Genomic DNA, 17,823 nt, shown 5'->3' on the forward strand with positions numbered 1-17,823 from the left:
ACAAGACTTGCCCTCAAAGAACTTACTTCCAATTCATTGAGCAACCTTGCTCTGGCCCTTTTCCCATTTTTCTATTATTACAAGAAAATCTAACTATTATTGACACGAGACATGTTTTTCTTCTTCAATCCAGCTTTCTATTTCATTTTCCCCCCTTTAGATTTGCTTTTGCTTTAGAAATTCCCAGGCAGGAGATGATTTTGCTGATTTGCTTTATAAGATTCCTATCAAATAACTACAAAGAAAAGGGAACATAGAAGAAACACATGCAGAGATGGGGGAAAAAACCTGAAGATTTGTTTTATTTTTTAAGTAATCTCTACACCCAATGCGTCGCTCGAACTCACAGCCCGAGATCGAGTTTCACACCCCTTGGACTGAGCCAGCCTGGCGCCCCCTGCAGAAGATTTAAAGCTCATTACCATAGAAATATCTACATTTAATATTAAATATTACTAATTTGAATTACTAGATGAAAACTCCTTCTGAGTTAATTACAGATCTGAATTTTTTAAAGCAATTCAGTTTAATTTACTTTAAGTAAAAAGACAGTAAGTCAAACTGGGGTCATCAAAGGTGGCTTAGTGGACACCCCAGGAGACTTAATTTTAATCAGTGAATAGACTTGTGATTTGCTTCTCAACAATTCCAGTAGAAATAAAACATTTCAGAAAGCTGTTCTCTCACGGAGGTTAGGGACCAGGTTTTCAGGATTTCTTATATTACTTTTTTTTTCTTTGAATTTTAGCCAATTTACATCCAAAATTATTGTAACTTGTAAATATGTATGCCCAGGCTGCAACTACCTGAGAAATGAATTAGCAATGTGAACCCTGACTTAGAGCAAAAAGAAGACAGTGCAGTTTAAGCTGTTCACTAAAACTTGAGCTGAGCTCTACATTTATAGGCAAATTTTTCTCAAACATCTGATAGATCAGTGTTTTAAAGTCCTTGTCCATTGTTGACTTTCCTTATTCATTATCTGTCACATTGTGTGTACTTAACCTGCTCGCAGGTATTTATGCTAATTCATTAGCTCCCACGGGGTGGGCAGAGCAGACTTTATCATCTTAAAGCACTGATGCATAGCTTCCTGGGTCAGAGACAAATAAATCTGTTAATATAATTGCATGTTGCTTTATGTGCTGCTGTCCTCCTGCTGGGAAAACGTTAAAATATTTAAGGTTTATTTTCTGGTGTGATAGTCGTTTTATAATTAAAGCCTGGGGTGGGAGGAGGGAATGGCAGAATTTAGTGCTTTATTTTAGTAGGAGTAATCTTTCTTTGAATTCGTAAACTTTGAGAGGGAGAGTCCATAGGGGTAAAAGCTATGGTGGATCAGAGCTGCTAGAGTCCCCTTGAGATCATTATGATGGCCGGTTTAAGATAGCATGGCTCAATTAAGAGAGCCAAGAATAAGAGAAATTGTACATGTCACAAAGATCATGATTCTCATCAGTAAAAAACTAAACTGAAGCCTATTATCAATGCTCAAATATGCTTGCTCCAATATCATGACTGCTTACCTATCCGTATTTGTCTATGGACCAGACAGCCAGTAGGGAGAAAAGTTTTATTCTTAATTAGCACACTCTTTGGAGCTGGAACTATCTGCTTGGCAAGGAAGCCAAGCATTCCTTCACCCCATTTCTCTACCACACAGACTCTGCTACCATTCTTCTCCTCCCTTATCTCCTGGACTCAACGAGAAAAATCTAGTCTGTGTGGGGAGCTTGGAGGGAGAGGTGTGGGTTGGAGAGAACATCTGGGTTTTATCACCTGGTGTGTCAGGATTTGCAAAGCTTCTTCAAATTCTAAATCTTAATGTTGCTCTGCAGACTTGTGCTTCCTGGTACAAATAACAGACACTCCTCCACTCACTAATGCTCTCCGTGGCTCACAGCCTCGGGGCTCTCCAAGGAAAGCTCCAAGGGGAGCTCAATACCACCACTAAGAACAAACTGCTCCTGAATCTAGCAAGCGACATTATTTGTATTAGCTATGTACTTTTATAATTAATTTGACTTTGAATCTACTTTATTATCTTGTTTGAATGGAAAGCATCTGTGTAACAGCAGCCTCGAAGACAAGTGGAAGATTCAGATGCATTTCCCTGGATGTGCCCATGCCCAGAAGAGGTCTGGCTCAGTCAGCATCATGTGGCAGGAAATCCACAAATATTTATAAAGGCCACACGCTCTGGGGTCCCGACTGAGAATAGCAGCAAACAGTCCTTAGCAGGATCCTACTTGGGGGGGCATGACAGACTGCAGGGAGGGTCTATGAGAATGAATCTGTGGTTTGCAACCAGCTGGTCAAGTCTTAACATAAGTGAATCCAATGCAGGTGACTGTTTAGAAAACCAACTAAGGACAGTTAAATCTCTCTTGGTTATTTAAGTGATTCTCATCTGGAGGTACGGTTCGTGGAAGGAGCCTCCTGGAAACGAGGATCAGAAAGAAGTGTTTAGTGTAAAAAAATCAGTTCCAGATGATTCTGTTTATATGTTTTGTGTTTAAATCCAGACTATTAAGTCTAGACACTAGAAATTAAAATACAGGTCAGCAAAAAAAGAACACCCAAGCAGTAAAAAGCTGTTGTGTCACTTTGCCTTTATTAAAGGGGTACGATCTGCTTCCTTCAAATCTAAAGTTTTACAATTCTTTCTTTTATAACAAAACCTCTTCTATTAAAAGCAATTGAAAAAGAAAAACTGAAAGTATAATAAAACAAACTTAAATGTGTAAGCTTACTATGTCTGGGCTGATAAATGCAAGGTTCAGGAGGAGAATATGACTGAGCAGGTCTCTGAAAGAGTGTGGAAGAACAGGAGCAGAAGAGGCAGAGCCCATAGTGTCCACAACTTGCCACACGAGGACCCTTCAGCCAGCAGAATCGCAAGTTACCGCTTCCTCATCTCAACCAACAGTGCGGTCCTGTACGTAAGCATACTGTCGATAGTGGTGGACCACGGGAGCACTTGCTCCTGTTTGGCTAATAAGAACCACAATAATTACCACTCTGAACTAGTGCGCAGTCGGAGACGCTCTTCATACCGAAGCAGTGGAAATGGCTCTGAAAGGGAGCCAGTTCTACAGGCGTAAGAGCCATCAGCCCTAGTCATCCTCCAGAATGACCACACATATCTGCGGCAGGGAAGGGACCAATGTCTTATGTGAAGGTTGGTCCCACTGCCCATGCCTAAAAATGAAACGCAAAGGTGATTTCCCTACCAAAAATGAAACCACTAAAACCAACATGGGAAGAGCGATCATGGACCAGGCTATGTTTGAACAGGAAAGAAGGTAGCTCCCACAGGAAAACAAAACGATGGCAATCAGCTTCATAGGGCACCATGTGATTGTTATCTCTGTTTCTTAGAGCCTGCAACTCAGCTGAAGTGACAATTTACAGATGGCCCTTGAACAACATGGATTTGAACTGTTCATGTTCACTTAATGCAGATTTCTTCCCCATATGGTATAGGTACCAGATATGTGCTTTCCTGATAACTTTCTTTTCTTTTTTTAAAGATATTATTTATTTATTTGACAGACAGAGATCACAAGTAGGCAGAGAGGCAGGCAGAGAGAGAGAGGGGGAAGCAGGTTCCCTGCTGAGTTGGGAGTCCAATGCGGGGCTCGATCCCAGAACCCTGAGATCATGACCTGAGCCAAAGGCAGAGGCTTTAACCAACTGAGCCACCCAGGCGCCCCTCCTGATAACTTTCTTAATAACATGTTCTTTTTCTAGCTTACTCTATTGTAAGAATGCAGTATATAATACACATAACATACAAAGTAAGTATTAATTGACTGTTTATGTTACATAGTAATTGACTGTTTACGTTATATTAAACAGTAAGGATCCAATCGTGGTAATTTGCTTCTAAATTAGATAAAAACCTTTAAAGTAGGTCTATCTATGTTAATCTGTACCCTACAATGATGCCCTGTATTTGTTTTTGCAAATAAACCACATAAAGCATTCAGGGACAAAAATGTTGCCAAAAATGAAATAAAAGACCAGTTCATAAATGCATGTATTATGTTTCATAATTATCTTAATGTTAATTAGCCAAACAAATAAATACAATCTCAACCCAAGAAACAAAACCAACAGAAAAGAGAAAGATGACATTTTTAAACCGAAAACATAGGACCTCAAGCTTTTTATAACGAGGCTTTCAAACTCATCTCTATCTAACCCCAAAGGTATGCAGGAACCTTCTTCTGAACAAGGATCCAACACTCCCCACAGGCTCATTCCTGAATCAGAGGAAGGAAGCAATATCCTCTCCCTGCTCTAGACACCGATGAGGGCAGAGTTCCACTTGGAGTTAGCACGGGGCAGGAACGGGTCTAATTCTCCCCCAGGCGCCTAAGTAGGCACTGGGCTAGGACAGTGCCTCGGAGCGCATCATCACCCCACAGGTTCACTGGGAGTAAGCAGCCTCAGCCTGAGAAGAAGGGAACCACAACCCCGTCTTCGCTTCCTTCAATGAAGCATGCCCGGGCAGGTGGTGGCTACTTGTTTGGCCTGAATCTTTGCTCAGAGGAGGGACTTGTGCTTTTAGAGAACCTCACCCTTCACTTCCACATCCGTATTGAAGGCTGAGAGGTGGCAGCGATGCAGAGAGTCATAATGACAACGGAAGAGGCACCGGAAACCAGCACGGTGGGACCTAGCAAGTCCTAAATCTACGGCAACAGCACCGACGTCCCAGGCCCTCCTCCTTCCTTTCCCTTCCATCCTGAGGGCTGGACTGGTAACATCCACCTGACCTCTTTGGGTAAGAGGAGAAAAGATGCCACAAGAGAGTTCAATCATCAAAGGAGGAGAAAGAGAAAGAAGTATTTAATATTGATTAGGTCCAATTATACTTTCTTGGTGTTTAGCCAGAAATACACGTGGGCATTTTTTGGAGTAATCTTTAAGAGATCTATAAATATATCTATTCCAAAATAAGTACTTTAATTTACTAGTTCTCTGACATAACCTGTATTCATTCCCATTTTATCTTTTGAAAATGATATCCAAAATGACAAAAAGCTTCAGGCTATTAGAGCACCGAGACAAAGTCTCTGTATTCCTTCCCCTACTACCCAGAGATCAGCTCCAAGGGGAGAGCTCCTCACCAAGAGGTAAACTCCTTACACAGGGATCTGTCGGAACGCTAGTCAGAAAGTAACAGAACCAAGTGAAGGGGGTGTGATAAAATGGGAAGGTACTGATCATGTTTAAATTTACAAAGACAGGGTACTAATTCATGACAAATAATTGTGGAATTACTTTAATGGCATGTACCTTTTATTGCTTTCGAATGCATAGAGTAAGCTGAACCAGCTACAATTTTGTTAGATAATGAAACGTGGTGAAAAATTTATGTGTAAGCATTTAAAATTAGTATTTAAAAGCTATTTATATCTCAGTTAGAAAAAAATATTCTTTTAAGTCATTAAGTGGCAACCATCAATTTTAATTCTGTTCCTGGTCTAATTATCACAAATTTCAAGTAAGTAGGCTCCAAAAACAATGAAGCTTCACTGGTTCAATTAAAAATACTGGTTGAAGGGTTTCCTAAGAGGATTACCATAGGATAAATTAACTCTATCTACAGAAACACTGGAGTATAGAATATCAGTGTACTCTATCTGTACACAGTAAATGGGGAAAGATATCTAAGGCATAGTAGTAAGCAAAAATAAGAATGTTACAGATATATACACAACATGATGCTGCTTATCAAAACAGCACAAAACAATTCTCAATTTTTCTCATGGGGTATGTGTGCACATATCTTTTTTTATTTTTATTATTTTTTAAAGTGAGGGGCACCTGGGTGGCTCAATGGGCTAAGCCTCTGCCTTCGGCTCAGGTTATGATCTCAGGGTTCTGGGATCGAGCTCCGCATCTGGCTTTCTGCTCAGTGGGGAGCCTGCTTCCTCCTCTCTCTCTGCCTGCCTCTTCTGCCTACTTGTGATCTCTCTCTCTGTCAAATAAATAAATAAAATCTTTTTAAAAAATAAAAATAAAGTGGGCTCTACACCCAATGTGGGGCTTGAACTCACAACCCTGAGATCAAGAGTCACATGCTATACTGACTGAGACAGCCTGGTAGTTTGATATGTAATCTTTAAGGTCACATGCCAGAATGTTACCCATGGTCTCTTAGGAAGGGAGGAGAAGAGGAAATAGAGATTGAGAACAATGATCAAGTGGGATTTTAGCTTTGTATAGATTTTTTTTTTAATAAAGTGATTGTGTTTATTTGTTATTTTTACAATTAAAAACTTTAAAATTAATGTAAAACTTCAGGTTATGAATCACCCTCATGATAAATCACAGATAATAACTGCTGAGTATTAAGACTAGTATCTACAGGGGCTAGGAAAACACTATGGGAGAGGCCTTAAAAGTTCCTCAGCATTTGATTCCAATTGTGTTCAATCTTACAAGATCCACGTCTCAGGCAAAACTTCTCCAGAAGAAATCAAATGTCATGATTGGAAAATCGACCATGGCCTAGGTCATTAATACCAAAGGGATACTGAGAAAGAATCACACTAAATTAAGAAAGAGTCTGCAGCTCCAAAGAACTTAACTCTGATACTTGTGACAGTCAAGCTAATTCTAGTAGAATACTTATTGCAAATAAAAGCAGAAGAAAATCTTGCCTTTCTTTTTAATTGGGCTATAAACATAAATTAGAAGCCATAGTTATTAAAAGGTACAATAAAGCAGGCACCTGGGTGGCTCAGTCAGTTAAGCATTCACTCTTGATTTCAGCTCAGGTCATGATCTCAGGGTCACGGGATAGAGCCTTGCATTGGGCTTTGCACTCAGCCAGAGTCTGCTTCTCTCCTTCTCCCCCTCTCCCTTTGCCCCTCCCCACTGATCATCTGCATAGTCTCTCAAAAATCAATCAATCAATTTTTTTTTTTTAAGTTACAATAAGGCTTCTGGCAATGGTTAAGTAGCTCCTATCATAAAAAGAAATCACATACAACAACTATAAACTCTACATAAAATATAAAAAGCAACTATCTAAAGGCACTGGAGAGTAATGAAAAGAAGAGAGAAGCTGGAGGGTAATCAACATTTGAAATAAATGAACACTGCTGGGTGAGTTTCTTGTTTCTAAGGCTTTTTGGCTAAACAAAAATCTGTGCAACCTGGGACAACTAAAACTCAAAGAAACAGAAGAAAGTGAGAACTATCCCAGTGAGAACCACAGAAGGGAAAACCTAAATTTACTGCATAAAATAGTATCTGGATCTCTGGCTGACCCCCGAAATCCACAAGCATCAAGCAGCTGCCCAGCAGTCAAGCCAAGGCTCAAGGAACTGAACGAGTTCCCTTCACATTGGTAACAAAATTTGGAGCAAGAGCTCAGCCAAGATAATGGCTTCCTAAAACAAACCAAATTCAATTGTCTTCAGAGGAATATAACAGAATCCATAATCCTACAATATCTTAAAAACATTCAGGATAAAATCCAAAATTACTAGACAATTTAAAAAATGACCTATTCTAAGGGGGAAAAAAATGCAGTCAATGGAGACCAACCCAAGGTGATCCAGATGTTGTAATAACTCAACAAGAATGTTTTTAATCATGGGTTTCATAACCATACCTAAGGAAAAAAAAGGATAATATGCTTATAATAAATAAACAAATTAAGAAATATAACAAAAAAAATGTTTAAAAACAAACAAACAAAAGGAATTAACTGAAAACTCTAAGCTAAACACTATAATATCTGTAATAAAAAATTCACTGGATGGCTTAACAGCAGATTATAATTCACCTAGTGGTGTTCATTTATTTCAAATGTTGATTACCCTCCAGCTTCTCTCTACTTTTCATTACTCTACATTGCCTTTAAAGATTCTATTTATTTGTTTATTTATTTGACAGAGAGAGATCACAAGTAGGCAGAGAGGCAGGCAGAGAGAGACAGAAGAGGAAGCAGGCTCCCCACTGAGCAGAGAGCCCGATGCGGGGTTCCATCCCAGGACCCTGAGATCACAACCAGAGCCGAAGGCAGAAGCTTTAACCCACTGAGCCACCCAGGCACCCCTCTCCAGTGCCTTTAGATAGTTGCTTTTTATATTTTATGTAGAGTTTATAGTTGTTATATATGATTGCTTTGTATGATAGGAGTTACTTCACCATTGCCAGAAGCCTTATTATAACTTTAAAAAAATACATTTTTAAGACAAAAATCCATCTAAAAATCATCTACTCTATAGAACAGAGAGAAAAGGACTGAATAAACCTTTAAAAAGCTTGAGACTTGTGAGAAAATTTCAAAATGTCCAACATATTTGTAATTGGATTCCCAAAGAAAGAACAGAAAGAGAGGAAGGAAATAGGGCAGAAATATTAATTGAAAATACAATTACCAAAACTTTCCTGAATTTGGCAAAAGATATAAAAATACATATTGCAGATGTTCGGCAAACTTCAACAGTATAAATACAAAACAAAACAAAAACAAAAACAAAACCCAACAACACATTACACTCAATCCAATGGAAAAGAAAGATGAGAAAATCTTGAAAGGAGCCAGGGGAAAATCGCATCTTATATACATATAAGGCAATAGTGAGGAAAAGTATTCTGAGTTCACCTCAGAAACTTTGGAGACTACAAGTCAGCAAAACAATATCTTTATGGTGCTATGATAGGTAGAATAAGGACTCCCCCAAAGACGTCCAAGTCCTAAATCCCAGACTCAGTGACTATGTTAAATTAAGTGTCAAAAGGCAATTATGATATCAAGATAGAAGTGAGGGTACTAATCCGCTGACCCTGAGATGAGAGGTTGCCCTGGATTATCCCATGGGCCCCATTATCATCACAAGGATCCTCACAGGTAAAGAGGAAGGCAGAAAAGAGAGAGCAAGAGAAATGGCAGTAACAAAGACCCAGTTGGTTTTGACAACTGGGCCATGAGTCAAGTAAAGCAGGCAACCTCTAGAAGCTGGAGAAGCAAGGAAGCAGATTTTCTTCTAGAGCTCCTAAAGGAACATAACCCTGCCAGCACCTTGAGTTTAGCCTGCTGACATCAATTTTGGACTTCTGGCTTCCAGAAATTTAAGATAAAAAATGTGTACTGCTTTATGTCCCTAAGTTGATGATAATCTGGTGCAGCAACAACAGATTACAAAAACATATTCTGAAAGGGGGAAAAAAACCCAAAACTTGTCAGCCTCTAATTCTGTATCTAGGAAAAATATTCTTCAACAATGAAGGCAAAATACATTTTCATATAAAATAAAAAAGGATTCACTGCCAGCAGACCTGCACTCTACAAGAGCTAAAGAATGTTCTTCAGGCTGAGGGAAAAAAAATGATACCAGATGGAAACTTGGAACTTCATGAAAGAAGAGCTACTGCCTGGAAATAGGAACTGTGTAGGTAAACATCAAAGAGATTTTTCCCCTCTGCATTCCTTCAAAATACATATGACTATTTAAACCAAACAGTAAAACATTGTATTGTAAGTTTCTCAAGTATGCAAATGTAGCACAGACAACGTTATACAGATGGAAGCAGCATTCTACATTTTACATGAAATGGTTAAATTTTACTCTAAGTAAACTGTGAAAATTTAACTATGTGTATCGTAATCCCTAAAGAAACTAAAAAAGAGTACAAGGAGGTACAGCTTGAAAATCAAAAATTAGTGTATTTTTAAAAAAGTCTGTGGGAGGGACGCCTGGGTGGCTCAGTTGGTTAAGCAGCTGCCTTCGGCTCAGGTCATGATCCCAGCGTCCTGGGATCGAGTCCCACATCGGGCTCCTTGCTCCGCAGGGAGCCTGCTTCTCCCTCTGACTCTGCCTTCCACTCTGCCTGTACTCGCTCTCGCTCGCTCTCTCTCTGACAAATAAATAAAATCTTTAAAAAAAAAAAAAAAAAAGTGTGTGGGGGGTGCCTGGGTGGCTCAGTGGATTAAAGCCTCTGACTTTGGCTCGGGTCATGATCCCAGGGTCCTGGGATGGAGCCCCACATCCGGGCTCTCTGCTCAACAGGGAGCCTGCTTCTCCCTCTCACCAGGGGGCCTGCTTCCTCCCCTCTCTCTGCCTGTCTCTCCACCTACTTGTGATCTCTGTCCGTCAAACAAACAAATAAAATCTTTAAAAAAAAAAAAGGCACAACAAAACAAACAAAAGAAACAAACTTTCAACTGACCCAAGGAAGGCAAGGAAGGAGGATCAGGGAACAAAAACCAGAAAGAACAAACAAAACAAACAGTAAAATGGCAGCCCTAAAAGTTACAATAGCCACAGTAAAATAAAGCAGCGTTTCTCAAAATAAATTAGGCAAATCTTTGTCTCTGTAAGATTCATACTTTGAAACTCAATTCCTAATGTCTAATGTGATGGCGTCTGGAAGTGGAGTTCAGGGGCAGGGCTTGACCAGGTCCTAAGGGGAAAGCCCTGGGCGGAGGGGGTTGGGGAGACAGGATTGGTGCCTTTCCAAGAAGAAACGCAAGGGAGATGGTCTCTTTTCTCCACCACAGGACACAGGAAGAAGGCCGCCATCTGCAATGCCAGCAGAGGGCTCTCACCAGACGCTGAGCCTGCTAGCACCGAGGTTGTGGATTTCCCAGGCTCCAGAACTCGGAAATGAGTATCTGTTGCTCCAGCCACCCCAATCTAGTAAAATTGCTACAGTAGCCAAAACTGACTAAAAGTGTTATTTGAAAAAAGTGCTCTACCATCACAGAAATTTCAGAAACACTGGGATAAACAAACAAGTTATCTTATTTTATTATTTTTTAATAAGTTTTTTGGGTTTTGTTTTTGTTTTTTTTTTAATCAGAACTTTTCCTCCTTTACCATACAAATGTACACTGGGACTCTCTGGGGCTTAGCTCACACAGCATTTCCCAAAGCCTTTATCTTGATACCATCATCCAGATTTTCCACAGAAAATACTTTCAGAAATGCTACTGGGAAGTCTCAGCAATCATGTTATCTGTTCCTTGCCAATATGTTCATTTGCACGAGAAGCAGATTTCAACATGTCCAAAAACACTTAAGTCCATTAAAATGTTTTCATTTTTTTTTATTCAATTAAATATGAATGGAACCATAAAGAGAAGACTTTAAAAGGCAAAGTAAAACCCATCTCTAGTTCTGCTGTCTGCTTCATTCATAATTCTCACTGGGGAGAAAAAGAAAAAAACACTGGAGCTGGGACTTCATTTCCTACATATTCAGCCAAACAATGATCCTTCACTGTCACCCACCCGCTGACCCACACTGAAACACGCTGCCAACAGAAACACGAAGGCAGAGAAATGCTAAGTTAGCTTTCACCATCTTTCTAATAAACCCCATTTTGTTCAGGGCAATCAAATTGATCCACTTTCTCTAAAAGAAAAAGTTCAAAATCTTAACACTTTAGTGTGTGGTTGATTAACCAACACAGCAACTAGAGTTGAAGAACATTAAAGGTGTTGGCTGAAATACAAAAAAAAAAAAAAAAAAAAGTCAAAGGTATGTGGGATACTTGCTCTTTTTGGCTCATTTATTTCAACTCTGTTTCTACCAGCATCCTGTAATTTTTGCCATGGTCAAGCTAGATAAATTATTCAATTGTCTTCCCTTCGGTTAAAGTAAAAAACAGAAAAAAAATGCTTTGCTTTATAGTAAGTCTGCATTTATTGAATATATTGTAATAGTATTTATTGAGAGGCTCTTCTTTGGTAGATACAGAAAGATATAAAGGTGAGTAAGACAGCTCGTATCCTCTCCGACTAAAGTATAACATAAAAGCTATAAACAATAAAGTAGATATCAAACAAGGCTGTCCTAGGGAAGCAGGAAGGAAGAAACATTTTGCTCAGTTGGACAAACAGGAGAAGCTGTTCCTGCAAGGGTGTATCAGAGGTGAGAGGTGGCAGAGAATCGGAAGTAGAAACAGGAGACCAGGGAAGGAGAAGGCACTGGAGGACAAGGCGGGAACCCGGCAGGGATACAGCCACAGGTCAAGGCCGTGCAAGAGAATGCTGGGTAATTTGGGGTCTGAAGCCAAGCCAGAAAGCTTGGACCCTATCTGACAGGCAGTGGGGTTCACTGGAGATTTTTTTCAAACTGTGGATTAACATGCTTTATCATTTACCAACAATATTCTTTTTTTTTTTTTTAACGTTTTATTTATTTGAGAGAGAGAGCAGGCACATAAGCAGGAGGAAGGGGCAGAGGAGAAGGGAAAAGCAGACTCCCCGCTGAGCAAGGAGCCCAACATGGCTCTGGATCCCACGACCCCAAAATCATGACCCGAGCTGAAGGGAGACCCTTCACCAATGAGCCACCCAGGCACCCCCACAAATATTCTTTAAGAGTCCGTTACGCATCAGCAATGATGCTTGCGAGTAGGAGTACAAAGCCGAATTCCACCATGCCCCCATTCCAGAAGACCGCAGTAGATCGAGGCAGCTAAATGGGCAGAGATGTAACCTGCAAAGCAGCAGCATGGAGAACAGACCACAGTGGGGTTCTATGAGGTTCTATGAGGTTCTATGCTAGGCTGGGCCTGCCTTACCAAATTCTAGCCCTCCAACCTACGTGTGATAATGTTCACAGAAGAATAAATAATTTAAAATCATAAGAATAGACAAAGGAAAGATTGAAGCAATCCATTTTTGCCCTAATTAGAATACCCATAATCTAATAAAAGGTCCTAAAATCAAAATGACACCACTAGCCTGAGGGAAGAAAGATACATTTTTTTTTTTAAGTAGCAAAAATGAATGCAGAACCTCTTTTGCATGCTTTCGTGGCCCTTTCTTGTCTGGTGAGATCATTTTAAAAAAGAAAATAATAGTTTGTCAAATGAAAATAAAAACTAGGGTCTTCCCTTCTTTAAAGTTTCAAGGGGTACATGGGTGGCTCAGTGGGTTCATATCTGACTCTTGATTTTGGCTTGGGTCGTGATCTCAGGATCCTGAGATGGGGCCCCATGTTGGGCTCTGAGCTGGGCGTGGAGCCTGCTTGGGATCCTGACTCTCCCTCTGCCCCTCCCCCCTCTCTAAAATAAAAAATAATAACAAAGGTTCGAAATTAGTTCAGATAAAAATTTATTATTGCCAATGTTTAACAAAAGTACATCTTGGGGCGCCTGGGTGGCTCAGTGGGTTAAGCCGCTGCCTTCGGCTCAGGTCATGATCTCAGAGTCTTGGGATCGAGTCCCGCATCGGGCTCTCTGCTCAGCGGAGAGCCTGCTTCCCTCTCTCTCTCTCTGCCTGCCTCTCCATCTACTTGTGATTTCTCTCTGTCAAATAAATAAATAAAATCTTTAAAAAAAAAAAAAAGTACATCTTGGCAGCTTCTTTTAAAGCCTCTTCCATCGAACAAGGAAGAGCTTCACAGACACACTTTAAAAAACAAAACAACTCTGAGATAATGCAACCTTTGTCACTATAAAACATCTGGACAAATTTTATCTGAGCCATTCTAACTTTTCTTTCCAAAAAACTCCTTATTGGACTATTGGACTAATGGACTCCTTATTGGACTATTATGATCTATCTCAATGTCACTCTCAGACTAAAGAAAAAAGGGAATGAAGTGAGTTAATGACTCAAATGCCACACACAATCCAGGTGCCCTCCATCCCCAGCGTCCCTAAGATCATCAGAGCTCAGAGCTCAACCTCTAACATCAGCAACTCCATCATTGCTAGCTTCGCTCTGTGACCCTCTCATCTCTAATAACAGTCACTTCACTTTAGTCTTCAGAGTACAGGAAGTCCATCCATCTTTCAAGGTCACATTCAAGTCCCACTGAATTAGTCTTTCACTTATTCATTCACGATTTACTTCACATATATACTCTACGTCAAACCTAGGTTAGCTTTACTTTTTTACTTTTACTTTTACCTAGGTTAAAGTTACAAAAACTTCCTAAGATACAGAGAAATAGGAAAATACCAGAGGAGGCAGAGAAGTAAGAGGCACTTTCAATACCATGGGATAGGGACCCTAATTATAGGCAGAGAGAATCGGGCCGCTGTGGGAGCAGAAAGGTGTGACATCATTCCCAGAACAGAGAGTCCAGGGAAAGCTTCACAGAAAAGGTCCAGCACTGAAGGGAAGGAAGTCAGGCTTGCAAGGCAAGTTATAGCAATGACCTGGAGAACTGAAATCATGGTGCGGCTGGAGAACTTCAGTGAGGCGGGAGCATGGAACACAAAGTGAGGACACTTAGTCAAATAGAATGGAGTGGAAAGAGCAGACAGATTATGAAGGGTTTTGTATTATGCCAGTTAAGGAGCTTTCATTAGAAGTCAATGGGGAGTCATCAAAGGGTCTTAAAGAAGGGTAGTTTTCCAACCCATTTGCTGTAGAAAGATTCTTGGGGGAAAGAAGGCAGACAAAACTAGAAGCACACAAAGCAGTCAGGAGGCTGCAACTAGTGACCGATATGATGGAGGCCTGAACAGGTGTCAGCAGCAGGCGTGGAGAAGGGTGTGAGATTCAGAGAGTGAGGTGGCAGAACGGACACATGTACTGACTGATCAAAAGTGGAGATGAGGCAAAAAGAACCAGTGATGACTCTTGGGTGTCCTTCTAGCCATTCATTCTACAATTTATGTACTAGGCTCCTCATATGTTCTATGGCACTAGAGACTCACCAGTGAACAAAAGAACGTCTTCTGCTCATGAAGGTTATATTCTAGCTAAAGACAGACAGGAAATGAAGTCCCCCCCCATGAAACCATCTCTGATCATTCTGGCTGACAGTGGTTTCTATCTTCTCGGGCGTGCCAGAATACACCTTACATGTGAACCGAGGTGAAAACAGAGGAGGGTCACGTCATATATACACTGCCAGATTAATGCACTCAGCTGGGAATCCTACAACACTTGCATTAAAGAGATGATGGGGCTGATCAGGTCTGAAAAGGGCCATAATTGCAGAAAGGATGTCTAAATGATTTTAAAGATTTTTCTGGCTGCTGGCAAAGAAGTAAAATATTGCTTATATTTCTTGGACAATTTAAGGAATTTTCAAGAGAATTTTGACCGTTCTTGTTTGTTTGTTTGTTTGTTTGACATTATGTGATAAATTTAAAACCTAATTTATTTCCCATCCCCACCTCCCAAGTAGACGCCAGTATGTTCTTGGTTATTTTTCTCTAGTTGCGTCATATGGGTAAGGAAGCAAAAACTACTTCTGTAAGTTTCTAAGTGGTTTAGACGCACGGAAGGCAGAAGCCATGCCTTGCCTGTCCTCCCGGTGTCCACAACTACTGGCAGAGTCCCAGGCACATACAAAATGCTCAATAAACATGAGGTGAGTGAAAACTGATGAGTCTCAGCATATCGCTTTATTCCAAAGTCTGAACTCCAGTGAAGGAAGGAAGGAAGGAAGCAAGCAAGCAAACAAACAAAACAGAAAAAACCCTAGATCGAGCAAATGAAATTTGTCTCATGACAGAATACACCACATAAAATCATAAATGCTGATTTTAATTTTAAATAGCCTTTGTCACTTACAGAAACTGATCTCTAGGGAAGAGCAAGTAAGAAAATGCACAATTTGTAAGGGGCAAAAGGCCTTAATTTCAGACCCTTTGGGGCAATTTGGGACACTGGGGCAGCATATATCAGCTCTTGACCCTGAGTGGATCTGTTACTTTATCAACTCAGCTGTCAATGCCCTGGGTGGGGAGGGCTCACCCTGTAGGAAAAGTCCTTACAGAAAGCTGGGGCCCGGGGTTGGGGGGGGCACTATTCTTGACATAAGAGAAAGATTATCAAAAGTCTTTTCATCTCATGACACAAGAGGGGGAAAGCCTCAAGGAGCCTTGAACTTGACTCCTTGTCCAAGTTTAGTGTACTGTTTTGTTACCTAACAAAACATTTTGTTTATCTTGTTTGTTATCTGTGTCCCCCACTAGAATGTGAACTCCACAAGGGCAGATTTTTTTTTCTGTGTTTTTCACTGCTATCTCCCCAATATCTAGAATAATGCCAGATAAACAATAGGTGGTCAGTAGCAACTGCTGAAGGGATCAAAGATCACCACTTAGAAGACAGAAGAGCCCATTTGTGCACGGCGTGTGTATTTTCAAAGGGATAATTAGTGTCTGTCACTTAGAAACAAAACCATTCTGAGAGAAGTCCAACCCCAATGCAAATAAGTTACCAATTTGTTTGATTGCTACGAACTATAAAACAATGGGATCCACTAGAAAAAAATAAAGCATTTAACTCCTATGACCTTAGCTTTGAAGAAGGAGAAACACCATTGAAGTACAGTGGGTTGGTTCCCACTTGAGAAGAGTAGGTTACCCTTAAAAGCAGACATCAAAATCTAAACCCCGAGATCTTAAGGACATCTCTGCATTCAAGAAGACATTTTCCCCCACTCAGTGGGTATCTGCATATAAGTTACAAAGGATTATATCTCTTAGAAGCTATAAGTGCAGTTAAATATAGGACTGTTTTCATCTTTCCCTAGCTTCTATCTTTTAATTACTACTGTGCTGGCTCAGAATTGAATACATCTTTCCACTTCTAGAGAACATTTACAATAGACACACTTCTCTGAGATTGGCCTAAGGGCCAAACTGAGCTCCTGGATTTAAAGAGCTCCCTTCACAAAAAATGAAAGCTCCAAACCAACACACAGCTGGTCTCGCTTACATTTCAGGAAAGTCACAACTATCAGCCCCTTCCTTTTCTGGGTCCTCACTTCGACTCACTCCTTGATTCTAGCAAATAAACAGGATACAAAACACAGACAAATGGCACAGTTTGGTGGTACCTGCTTAAGAACCACATAAGTAAGAATAAACCAGAGCCAAACAAAACAATATCCTTTTTTAGGAAAAACTGGGGGAAAAACTGTAAATTATTCAAAAGGATAACTTCATGTCCTTTCAATGTCAGGCTAGATCACTAATAGGCCCACTCAAGAATTATGTAATAGTTTAGAATAATGTGCGTTTGTTTGGCTTACTGTTTATTTATCACGATGCAATCTGTTATGTTATTTGCTAACTTAAGAGATTTTTATCCACAGAGATGCAAAAGATTTTTCTGTGGGAGAAAGATAACCTCAAAGATCACAATTACATTGTCTGCAAAATAATAATCAATTTACTAATCTTACAACCTTATTCCAGCATTCTACAAGTGTCCCGTGTGTGCATGTGTGCATGTGTGTGTGTGTGTGTGTGGTCTCTGGAATTTGAGGGGAACAAGGTTTAGTTCTGTTGATTCCCCTACTCATTAGTCAAATGAATTTATGATGGGCTCAAATTTGTAAGAGAACCATATTTTTATATATTTTTTTGAAAATATAGTTTGATACCTCAAGTTTGGATATATTTTCTTTTTGACTCTTACAGAACAGAGGAAGGGTGAATCGTTCTTGCTCTATCAGTGGCAACAAAAGAATGTAAATCGATTGCATTATTTATTCCTCAGCAGGCTGATTATTGATCTTACAGTAGCTACTCTTGAATCACTTACTTTAAAAATCTAGTAAAATAATCACAAGTTATCAGTGATTATCTGTATTCTTTAGAGCACACTATTTTATTTCTAAAGATGTGCATTAATATTTTGTGGTTAGAGTACCCAGAAAACTACACAAACAAGAGTAAAATTGTTGCTAAATGCTGCAAACACTCGTGTTTTCTCTTAGTGCAGCATTAAAGCTGAACAAAAATAAAGAATACCACACTTCCTATTTTTATTTTTTTAATTTTGTGTGTGTATTTTAAGATTTTATTTATTGAGAAAGAGAGAGAGAGAGAGCACAAGTCAGGGACAGAGGCAGAGGGAGAAGCAGG

The 17,823-nt window shown here is 39.9% G+C and overlaps 1 protein-coding gene across 4 annotated transcripts in view; it reads right to left on the reverse strand.

Moving 5' to 3' along the window:
- Positions 1-17,823, reverse strand: part of SMYD3 (SET and MYND domain containing 3) — a 781,274-nt gene that overhangs the window by 341,725 nt on the left and 421,726 nt on the right. The window lies entirely within an intron of this gene.

This window comes from Mustela nivalis (genome assembly GCF_964662115.1).
Source record: "Mustela nivalis genome assembly, chromosome: 16".
Taxonomy (NCBI): Eukaryota; Metazoa; Chordata; class Mammalia; order Carnivora; family Mustelidae; genus Mustela; species Mustela nivalis.